This window comes from Oculina patagonica, chromosome 9, assembly GCF_052425735.1.
Source record: "Oculina patagonica isolate OP01 chromosome 9, crgOcupat, whole genome shotgun sequence".
Lineage (NCBI taxonomy): Eukaryota > Metazoa > Cnidaria > Anthozoa > Scleractinia > Oculinidae > Oculina > Oculina patagonica.
The window spans coordinates 22161133-22172734 of record NC_135766.1 but is presented as its reverse complement, the minus strand read 5'-3'; positions in this window follow the sequence as shown (position 1 = coordinate 22172734).

Genomic DNA, 11602 nt, shown 5'->3' with positions numbered 1-11602 from the left:
TTAATCGGGTATAATTTTTTTGTTAAAAAAGTGCTTAAATTTTTTTAAGAAGAGAAAGAGAGACGTTTAGGGAAAACCCCTTCATCAGTCTCAAATCAGACCATTTGAGACTGATGAAGAGGTTTTCCCAAAACGTCTCTCTCTTTTTTTTTAAAAAAATTAAGCACTTTTCTAACAATTTTTCTTACACGAATTAAAAGCCTGGCAGAGTGCTACACAGCAAAACTTTATTTATATCATCGGGCATTCTTGCCAACTCTTTGATTTCTGAGGATAATATGAGCGAGATTTTTGGAGTTACCGAAATGTCCGAAGATGTTTCTGACGGTTTTTCAATATATTCTGAGATGTCCATGTTCGAAGATGTCGAGTACACGATGTATAGACACTGCCGAAGATGTCCGAAGCTGTACGAAGTTAGAGTACCCGGAATTTTGAAGACGTTCGCGACGTTTTTCGAATATATTCTGTAATGTTTGCTACACGATCAACGGAGGCTGCCGAAGATATCCGAAGGGACCTTCCGAAGATTGATTTAAATTTTTTTTTTTTAATAGGGGGTGGGTGCGGAAGGGCCCTTTAAAAAAAAATTTTTATATACAAAAATAATATTTATATATTTTGTCTTGCGTCCTTTAAATTAAAATATTTATTTTCACCCAGGGAAAAAATACAAAAAAAAAAAAAAAAAAATATTTAAAAAAAAAAAAAAAAAAAAAAAATTAAAAAATAAATTACAAAATAAAATAAAGGATACTAGTTTCCTGAAAAAGGCCTGAAAAAGATCTAAAAAAAAAGAAACAAAGATGAAAACAAAAGGATGTACATGTACGCACCCGCGGTTTTGATGCCAAAATGACACAAGAGAAGGCGCGAATCATAACCACTGTACCAAAAGTAGACCTACATAACCACACATGGTGATACATGACCTTGCTGACTCTTACATGAACATTATTTATAGTTAAACGCGAGTTACATAGCTATAAATTGACAAAATAGCTCGGCATATCCTAAAATAGTTAAACATGAATATTTTTTTTTGTCTAGACTCTAGAGTATATACTTTGAGAGTATCCGAACAAGTTCCTCTAACATTTTTGAAATATATATTGTGAGATGTTCGATACTAAAGATGTCCAAAGCTTTCCGAAGTCAAAGAAACCGGATTTCCGAAGATGTTTTCGACGTTTTCGAAGATATATGTTCTGAGATTTTCAAAGATGATCGGTTAACGTCTGAAGCTTTTCGAAGACAGAGCCGGACACCGGAATTCCGAAGATGCTTCCGAGGTTTTGAATATATTCGCGGATGTTACGGACGCTGCCGAATATTTTCGAAGCTTTCCGAAGATTGCTTGATGGCGACGATATTAAAATCATTTATCCGCTTCTTTCCTAGTCTCAATATGTCTGGACTTGGATCGGAGGATGCGATCAATTATAATCGCTTTCTCGCAATTTAATCGAATAAACAAACATGGCTGCTCGGTGCTAGTAGTTCGAATTTGTGAGAGACAGGCGTTGCGTGTAAATGTGATAAACGTTAGTAAATGAGCAAATGTGAGACTATATGATAAGTAATATTTTTTTTATCATAGGAAGTGAAGTACGCCGAAATAAACCATATCCTGGAAAGTAAAAATCCTATTTGTCTACATTAGTATCTGTAAAAGTTATAGCAGCAGCAACAACAACAACAACAACAACAACAATCTATATAATAATGAATAACAATACAACAATAAAACTGAGAAAAAGAAAGTATGAAATAAGGTAGAATAAAATAAAGGATACCAATCCCCTGAACAGGACCTGAAAAAAAGAACTAAAAAAACAAGAAAGAACCAAAGATGAAAACAAAAGCATGTGCGCAGCAGCGGTACAGCACCGAATTGATACAAGGGAAGTCGTGAATCATGGTGACACATAAAAAGAATCTTACATGAGCATTATTTATAGTTTAACACGAGTTGCATAGCCATACATTGTCATACATGGACCTACACAACCTTACAGAGTGATACATGAACCTTGTTTAGTTATACATGATTACTAGATTTTAATTTTTTTAACCCTGTTTCCGCCTTACATTGTCATAGATGGACCTACATAACCTTACAGAGTGATACATACCCTTATTTATCGCAAAGTGAACATGCTTGTTTAGAGTACTCTATGCTTGGACAACATAACTTTAAGAGTGATAATACTCCTATTTAGATACATGGTTACTAGTTATTATTTTTCTTCCTTACTTGTCATACTGCCCTTCATAACCTTAATTGATACATGACCAATATATTTATATGCAGTTCTAGATTTTTATGTTACTCTCTATCCACCTTACATGGTCTTACATGGCCATACTTTGTAGAATAGAATAGAATAGAATAGAATAGAATAGAATAGAATAGAATAGAATAGAATAGAATAGAATGGAATGGAATGGAATGGAATGGAATGGAATGGGATAGAATAGAATAGAATAGAACTTTAAACATGGTTGTTGTATCACGGTCTCCCTGTCTGTAATCAATAAAAAAAACAAGTTAGTATTCTTAACAATTATTCCACAAGAGCGCGCGTTGAATATGAGATGGCCGGCTATAATCATCTCATATCCAACACTGAACAACGCAAGTGGAATAATTGTTTTACTAAAGCATTCAAACGCCCTCGAATCCCACCTAAGTCGCTAACTTTTCAGTGGTCAGGATTTACAGGGTATTTTTAGTTCAGACAACATCATCAAGCATGTTTAAATCATTAATGAGTGACTCAACTACTGGGAATCACTCACGCGCTATTCCCATCATGGTTCTGTAGCTTAGATGGTAGAGCAGTGGACCTGTAACCATATATGCTGTAACCAAAATGTCGTGGGTTGGAATCCCACATAAGCCACTGGAAACTTTTTCAGTGGTCACTGCAGTGTTTTAGTTTAGAATGATCTTAAATATAAATGAGTGAATCGAATGGAATTCAATCACGTCTTGGTAAAGCAATGGACCTGTAACCTGATGGTAATGGGTTCGAATCCCAGCCTTTCTCTTGCACTGAAAAGTACAACACCCATTGATTTGATCTTATCTAAATATGTTTTTCCATATCGAGTATTTTGTATTCTTATTTTGATACTTCAGTCCAACTGACATAAAGCCAGTTCGTTCTCTGACCAAATGGACACAGGCACACGATCAGGTTCTTGCGTTAGCACTGGCAGGGGTTCATGTCTTCACAAGCACTCGCAGTGGCAGTCACACTGGCACTGGCTCTGTACCATAAGGCCAGACGGAAGAAATAAAGGCCGCAATATTTAGAGAGGAAGCCACATCAGCCATAGCTGGTTTTCATGCGGGTCCTCTATCCAGATCGAATTGGAATTTGAAAATGTTGGAGAAAAACCCAAAATAACAACCTCATTCAAACTACTTAGTCATTAACATTCATACTTTACCCTACACAGCAGTTTGGCGGGCAGCCACGGTCTTTTTTCTGTCTAATGTAATTCATAACTGACAAGTTAGTAAACTTAACAATTATTCCACAAACGCGCAAACTCTTGAATATGAGATGGCCGACTATGGTTGTTTCATATCCAACAAGCAAAGCGCGAGTGGAATAATTGTCTTTAATAGAGCGATCAAACGCCTTTGAACCCCACCTTAGGTCGCGTTCTTTCAGTGGTCAGAATTTACAGTGTATTTAAGTTTATAATCATCCTATGGCATACAAATGAGTGAATCGAATGAGATTCACTCATGCGCTTTTCCCATCGTAGCGCTGTAGCTTAGATGGTAGAGCAGTAAACCTGATGTGGTGTGGGTTCGAATCCCAGCTAAGCGACTGATTTTTTTTAAGCGGTCAGGATTAATTGTGTATTTTAATTAAGAATTATCCTCAGGTATATAAATGAGTGAAACAACTGGGAATCACTCACGCTCTATTCCCATCATGGCACTGTAGCTCAGATGGTAGAGCAGTGAACCTGTAGTTCGTGGGTTCGAACCCCATCTGTTTTTAATTTTAATTTAGAATCATCTACAGGCATATTTCTGAGTGAAACAACTGGGAATCACTCACGCTCTATTCCCATCATAACTCTGTAGCTTAGATGGTAGAGCAGTGGACTTATAACCTGAAGCTTGTGGGTTTGAATCCCACAATGTACTTACAATATATTTACAACCCGTTCTCAAAAAACCCAGATCATTCATTTCGTTTAGATAATTGGATGCAACGACTAGACAGACAATATGTAATCCCGGCTTAAACTACAGGCAGTCCTCTGGAGGTTACAGCCGGTGAGTGGCTGCAATGGTCACTACCACCAACTGAAAAATAATTATCAGCCTTAACCACCTCTCTGCTACCCAGATCTGAGTTGACTCGTAGACCTGACTCGCGCACCCACGTGCAATCACAAAGGGTGGAATTCCAGAAGGTGGCATAGCAGCTTGCCCCCAATAACTGCAACCTCCTCGGGAGCGTGCAGGTAGACAAGCACCAAGTGGAACGCACGAAACCCTTCACCCAGCTTGGGATTACGTTCTTAGCTTAGCTTGTTTTAGCATTGATCCAGGATTTTACAAAAACGAATTGTTACCTGAGCATCAGTCTTGCACTTGGTGACTGTCTCCAAAGATTTTCTGAAAAAAGAGAGAAATGTCTAAATTGTCAATCAAAAATTGTCGGCTACCAATTAAAATGGCGCAGATCGGTATCTGAAATGCTAACGATTCTGAGTGCTACGCGACGCCTTTCTAGAGAAGGAATATCTGGTATTTACCTTGAGCTTTGAATAACGGTAGAGGCCAAGTTGTTCTGAGGTGATTTTTTATCGAGTTGTTCTTTAAAGACATATATACATATTTTCTTTTTAGAATCTGTAATCATGTTTAATAGTCGCAAGATAATCTGCTCGGAAATTTTATAAAACAATGGTTCTAAATTCGGCTTCTTGGCTACCTTAATAATGTTCACATTCAGCTTCTCATTTCCTTGCCACATTCTTAAAATGGCAACTGGCGGGCAGCCACGGTCTTTTTCCTGTCTGATGTAATTCATAACTAACAAGTTAGTATCCTTAACAATTATTCCACAAACGCACAATCTCTTGAATATGAGATGACCGACTATGGTCGTTTCACATCCAACAAGCGCGAGTGGAATAATTGTTTATTTATAGAGTGATCAAACGCCTTTAAACCTCACCTAAATCGCTTTCTTTTCAGTGGCCAGATTTAACAGTATATTTAAGTTTATAACCATTCTATGCCATACAAATGAGTGCATCGAATGAGATTCACTCATGCGCTTTTCCCATCGTAGCTCTGTAGCTTAGATGGTAGAGCAGTAAACCTGAAACCCGAAGGTCAAGGTGGGTTCGAATCCCACCAAAGCGACGAATGTTTTTTTATGTGGTCAGGATGTGTGCATTTTAATTTAGAATTATCCTCAGGCATATTTCTGAGTGAATCAACTAGGAATCACTCACGCTCTATTCCCATCATAGCTTTGTAGCTTAGATGGTAGAGCAGTGGACTTATAACCTGAAGCTTGTGGGTTTGAATCCCACAATGTACTTACAATATATTTACAACCCGTTCTCAAAAAATCCAGATCATTCATTTCGTTTAGATAATTGGATGCAACGACTAGACAGACAATATGTAATCCCGGCTTAAACTACAGGCAGTCCTCTGGAGGTTACAGCCGGTGAATGGCTGCAATGGTCACTACCACCAACTGAAAAATAATTATCAGCCTTAACCACCTCTCTGCTACCCAGATCTGAGTTGACTCGTAGACCTGACTCGCGCACCCACGTGCAATCACAAAGGGTGGAATTCCAGAAGGTGGCATAGCAGCTTGCCCCCAATAACTGCAACCTCCTCGGGAGCGTGCAGGTAGACAAGCACCAAGTGGAACGCACGAAACCCTTCACCCAGCTTGGGATTACGTTCTTAGCTTAGCTTGTTTTGGCATTGATCCAGGATTTTACAAAAACGAGTTGTTACCTGAGCATCAGTCTTGCACTTGGTGACTGTCTCCAAAGATTTTCTGAAAAAAAAAATGTCTATTGTCCATCAAAAATTGTCGGCTACCAATTAAAATGGCGCAGATCGGTATCTGAAATGGTCGACTATGGTCGTTTCACATCCAACAAGCGCGAGTGGAATAATTGTTTATTAATAGAGTGATCAAACGCCTTTAAACCCCACCTAAGTCGCTTTCTTTTCAGTGGCCAGATTTAACAGTATATTTAAGTTTATAACCATTCTATGGCATACAAATGAGCGCATCGAATGAGATTCACTCATGCGCTTTTCTCATCGTAGCTCTGTAGCTTAGATGGTAGAGCAGTAAACCTGAAACCCGAAGGTCAAGGTGGGTTCGAATCCCACCAAAGCGACAACTTTTTTTAAGCGGTCAGGATTAATTGTGTATTTTAATTGAGAATTATCCAGAGGCATATAAATGAGTGAAACACTCACACTCACGCTCTATTCCCATCATGGCACTGTAGCTCAGATGGTAGAGCAGTGGACCTGTAATGTGAAGTTCGTGGGTTGGAATCCCACGCCACTAAGCTATTAAATTCTTTCAGTGGTCAGGATCTACAATCACTGAGATCTATATGGTTTAGAGTCATCTTCAGGCATAGTTCTGAGTGAAACATCCACTCACGCTCTATTCCCATCATGGCACTGTAGCTTAGATGGTAGAGCAGTGGACCTGTAGTTCGTGGGCTTGAACCCCATCTGTTTTTCTTTTTAGTTTAGAACCATCTCCAGGCATACTTCTGAGTGAAACAACTGGGAATCACTCACGCTCTACTTCAATCATGGCTCCGTGGCTTAGATGGCAGAGCAGTGGACCTGTAACCTGAAGTTTGTGGGTTTGGATCCCACAATGTATTTACAACCCGTTCTCTAAAAAACAAAGATCATTCATTTCTTTTAGATAATTGGATGCAACGACTAGACAGACAATATGTAATCCCCGCTTGACAAGTAGACTAGTACCAAGTGAAACGCACGAAACCCGCCACCCAGCTTGGGATTACGTTCTTAGCTTAGCTTGTTTTAGCATTGATCCAGAATTTTACAAAAACGAGTTGTTACCTGAGCATAAGTCTTGCACTTAGTGATTGTCTCCAAAGATTTTCTGAAATAAGAAAGAAATGTCTATTGTCCATCAAATATTGTCGGCTACCAATTAAAATGGCGCAGATAGGTAGCTGAAATGCTAACGATTCTAAGAGCTACGCGACGCTTTTCTAGAGAAGGAAGATCTGATTTTTACTGGCGCTTTGAATTACGGTAGAGCCCAAGTTGTTCTGAGATGATTTTTTTACCGAGTTGTTGATTAGAGACATATGTACGTATTTTCTTTATTTTTAGAAACTGTAATTATGTTTAACCCTTAAGATGCTGAAATCACTTTACAAAAACGTTTTTAACCGGCTCTGCGGTCCTAAATTTCTCTGAACTGTTCAAAAAATGCACTATATTACACGAAAGTATATAAGTTCTTGATGAAGTTTCCATGCAGTAATGTACAACATTTTGCTTTGGTGTATGCGTGTAAGGAAAAATTTCGACTTTTTTGCGGAACCGTTCCGATTTTTTCCTCGCTCCTTTCCTTTTTTTTTTTCTCTGCTTTCTTATTCTCTCTATCTTTTACTCTGTACACCCACTCTACTGGCCCAAAAAGCTTTGATCTAAATCAATTGAAAACTCTGGAAAAGAGACCATGATCAAGTACGGGTATATTGACCTGTTTTAGCGCCAATTTAACACCAAAAATTTATCAGGTCATTTCGGTTAGCTTTGTCGGAATGCAGTCAATATTCAAGACGGAAAGTCCTGTGGAAAGATCTATCCAAACTCTTGACGTCATAAGTGGTTAAATGACCATTTTATCAAATCCCGGAATCGGGACTTGGCATGTTATGGGTTAATAGTCGCAAGATAAAATTAAATCTTCTCTGGAATTATATAAAACAAGAGTTCTAAATTCAGCTTCTTATTTACCTTCATGATGGTCACATTCAGCTTCTCATTTCCTTGCCACATTCTTGAACTTGGCAACTGTATCCAAAGATTTCCTAAGAAAGTAAAAAATGTCTAATATCCATCAAAAATGTGTCCGTTAACAATTATCAATGGTTCAGTACAGTTGCTGATAAAGAGTTTAAAAGGCTGACGAACGATTCAGAGAACCACATGAAAAATGACTGTGGGGCCGAGTTAGTATTCTTAGATTAGCTTTACTGAGTTATTTTTAAACTCTCAAAATAAAATCTAGTCGAAGACAAAAGTTCTAATAAACTCCTAACTTACATTTTTCATTGCCTTTCCTGTCATATCTGTAGCCACATACTTGACTTGGTAACTGTATCCAAAGATCTTCTGAAAAATGAAAGAAATGTAGAAATGTCTATTGTCCACCAGAATTTGTCGGCTACCTATGTGAAATGCTGGCGAGGTTTGAGAACCATGCGAATAAATGACGCCCAGAAAAAGAGAAGTAAATTGAGTTTTGCTGTGCTTGCAATTTCTGTAAAGCTTTTAGTTTAATACTATTCCGAAATCAGCTTTATCGTGTGTTATTGTTCAGACAAGTAAAAGTGTTAAAAATAGTCCTGCTCTTCTTCGTTGAAATTAATTCCTTTTTTGCTTAAGACTGGTTTGAAATATTGTCGTGCTCTTGTTTATAGAGTTGCAATTGATGTTGAGATAAATTTAATCTATTAAGTAATTATACACAAGAGTGCCTTTACTTACCTATACGAAGCAAGTATTTTTCATTGCCCGCCAGACTCTTTGTGGCCACCGTGACATACTTAAACGTGATAACGGTAAGATCTTCTGAAAAAAGGAAATAGCAAAAATGACTTCCGTCCAGCAAAGTTTGTCCACTATCCATTATGAATGGTGAAATTTATTAGCTGACTGGAAATGGTGACGATTCTCAGAATCTTACAAATAAATAACGCAAAAAAGAAAGCTGGGTTTTTGTTGACGTTTTGAATTTCTGTCAGTAGACCTTTAGTTACATATTCTGAAATATGCTTTACCCTGTTGATGTTCAGGCACGCAAAAAATAAATTTAGCGATAATATCAGACAAGAGTGCTAAACTTTTAACTTACCTCTATGAAGAGGTTATTTTTCATTGCCTTTCCTGTCTCAACTGTGGCCACATACTTGATCTTGGAAACTGTAGTGTATCCAAAGACCTGCTGAAAAAATATGAGAAATTAATGTTGAGAGAATATTGTCCACCAAACAACGTCGACACGAGTAAATGACGCCCTTTAATGGTGAAAATATCGAGTGTTCTCTGGCACTTTCATTGATGAATAACTGTAAGGGCCTAGTTACTATTCTAAGATTAGCTTTACCGAGTTTGTAAAAATGTTCAAGCTAGTCCTTTTCTAAATTCTCAAAATAAAATGTAATCTAATAAAATATGAGTGCTAATAAACTCCCAACTTACCTCCAAAAGGAGGGAATGTTTCGTTGCTTTTCCAGTCTTATCTCTGGCCACATTCTTAGGCTTGGTAACTGTATCCAAAAATCTTCTAAAAAAACAAGCGGAATGATTGTTGTAGAAAAAGAAAAAGTTGTCGGCTACCTCTTAGGAATTGTAAAATTTAGTAGTTATTGGGTTTTGCTGCCGCTTTGAACGGGCATAACCCATATATATTTTGCAGATCACGTACAAATTCGATGTTCTTAATAAATCTCAAAACAAAATTTGATCTTTTTTGGTAATTATACAAGAAAAGATGTTTGAGTTCTGAATTATACTCTGAAGTTACCTAAAAAAGGCGAGCATTCCGTTTTTCATCAGTGCCTGTCCTTTCCTCACACTTTTACAACTCGCTGGCTGTATCCAAAGTGTTTCCAAACTGCCTGGAAAAAAGAAAAATGTATTTGTCGTTTGGCGGCTACCACTTAGGAATGTTACAGTTCACTAGCTGAAATGCTGACGATTCTGAGAACCACATTGTGCAAGTTTCACCGTAAAGAAACGTTCTCTTACCTGCCAAGCAAAGTTTTGGTTTCATGGTAAAATGAACAACTTTTATAACACGCTTGTTTCTGAAAGCGGAGTTCTTTCTCAATATCCAAGCTAAACTCGCTGTGTCCTTTAAGACCGGATTCTTTCACCTGAAGTTGGCAGAAGACCCGTAAAGGCAACGCGAAGTAGACATAACTTTTCCCAAAGGTTTCAGTTGAAGCGAACTAAAGTCCAAAAGTCGGTTGCGAAATTTTAAATCGCAAGTTGGTTAAGGTGCGCATGGATGAATATAAATGCCCTAATTAATTCTGAATTATAATCAAACTTGCAAATTCCGAACGTGCAGAAATGCTTTAATAATACGTTATTACAAAATACCCACATTGGCGCATGTTTTGATTCTACTTATTGTTCATAACAAGTAAAGTGTTCGGGTGCGGTTACTCGAAGCGAATTTTTATTCCCCAGGCGTTAGTTTCTCTATAAACCGGTAAGCATTTTTCATTTCTCTATTGTCTTGAGTTGCCTTATTGCAATATGAATGCAAGGGTAAATAGAAGGTTTTTTTTGAGAATGTAACTTCGGTCAAGACAACTACTGGTAGTTGGACATACAGTCTAGCACAAACAGTCTATAAAAAACAAGGACTAATATTTTCAAATACTTACAGACTGTTACTGTAGTGTTAAAAAAGGAAAGAGGAGAGGTTCTTAAATGTTATTCTCGTGGGTATCGTTCTCACTAAAGAGTTATAACTTTCCAAGTATAAACAAAAAAAAATCGACATATCGGTTAGCATGCATAAGAGTCATATTTTTCTTGTTTACCTTATTATAGGAAATTAATGCTTCATGAAATTAACGCGAATTTCAAAAATTCGCGTTAATTTAAGTCGCGTTAATTTTTGTTAACGTTAATTTCCGCGCCGTTAATTTTGTGGAGCGTTAATTTCCGCGACCTTAATTTCCATTATTTTGGCCCCAATTTCTCGATACAGTCCAGACGTTCTAAACTCCTAGGAAAAAGCATTTTTTCATCAGGGTTGAAATCTACCGGTATCACTGAAACTGTGAAGAACGCTGGAAGCGGTCAGATTCTTTTGCTTAACCCATACATTTTGCTATCGTGTCGAACTTTACGACTTTATTAACTTGTTCCCGTTGTCTCAAAAGGTGTTTTTCTTTGTGTACATCGCGTTAATTACTTTCATTTTGAAATGTTACCCTCTCTTTCGCGTTAATTTCCTTTATTGGGAAGTAACTTTTCCTTCGATTCGCGTTAATTTAAGTCGCGTTAATTTCAAATACCTTAATTAACACAAGCGTTAATTTCCTATAATAAGGTATTCATGTGCGCGAAAATTAAAAATGTGTCGTTGTAGCCTCGCTCCTTTGTTTTTTTTTATCCTGTTGTAGTTTCAGAAAAGAAATAAAACTGATGTTTTAACGTCTGTATACTTTAATAAAGTTCATGGAACGTATTTTGCTTTTGCCTCGCTCGACCTTCTCGGCTCGCTGCTTGCACTTCGCGGGCCAAGCCACGCGATTGGTTCCCCACCCTATCCTA